The following is a 779-nucleotide window of genomic DNA, read 5'->3' on the forward strand; positions in this document are numbered from 1 at the left end:
CTGCTGAACACACTCCTCTCTCTGACTGTCTGCAGGAGAGTGCAGCCCTCCGGCTCCACCGCTCAATATATAGAGGCTGCAGGGGGAGGGGCAACAGGCTGCATTTAATCTGCACACACACACACACACACACACACACACACATACACCACTAAGTAATAAGACCAGTAGTTTTGGTGCATGAAGGTTTTAAGAGGTTTGCTCCATGCAGGCTGAGGTCAGGCAGGAGGAAACTCAGCCTCACATGGAAATCTGCTTCAGCTCTTCAGCGCTGCCATCATCATCCTCACATCGTCTTGGGGGATCCTTTGGTTCTGTAGCTTCAGCTGTAGGATGAAGGTCAGTGAAATGTGAAGAGGAGCTGAACTTCATGTCTTAGTAAATCAGGTTCCTGTGATTGTTTCCCAGGAGAACTGAAAGGCAGAAATGTACGATGTTTTCATCTAATCTCAGCTATCTGGCATTTTGACAGAGTGCTGTACTTTCTAGAACCACTTTCTGCTATAAATGATCTGCAGTTCCTGGAATGAACCGTCTGAAACAAGAAATAAGATAAGATAAGATGGTCCTTTATTCATCCTGTCAGAAATTCAAGTATCCTGTGGCGTCCATAAAAGTTACACATGATTAAAAGATCATAATACACACGATAAAAAGATAAGACGGGAAGGTAACTAGATTGTCAAGCCAAGAGGTCACTTAAGACGAAATCAGTTTTTCTGGCTCTTTTGAGTATTGAGAGAGAACTCAAGTAGCTATGATCAAAGTGTATCAGATGA

The sequence above is a fragment of the Poecilia formosa genome, unplaced genomic scaffold (assembly GCF_000485575.1).
Source record: "Poecilia formosa unplaced genomic scaffold, Poecilia_formosa-5.1.2 Scaffold518, whole genome shotgun sequence".
Taxonomy (NCBI): domain Eukaryota; kingdom Metazoa; phylum Chordata; class Actinopteri; order Cyprinodontiformes; family Poeciliidae; genus Poecilia; species Poecilia formosa.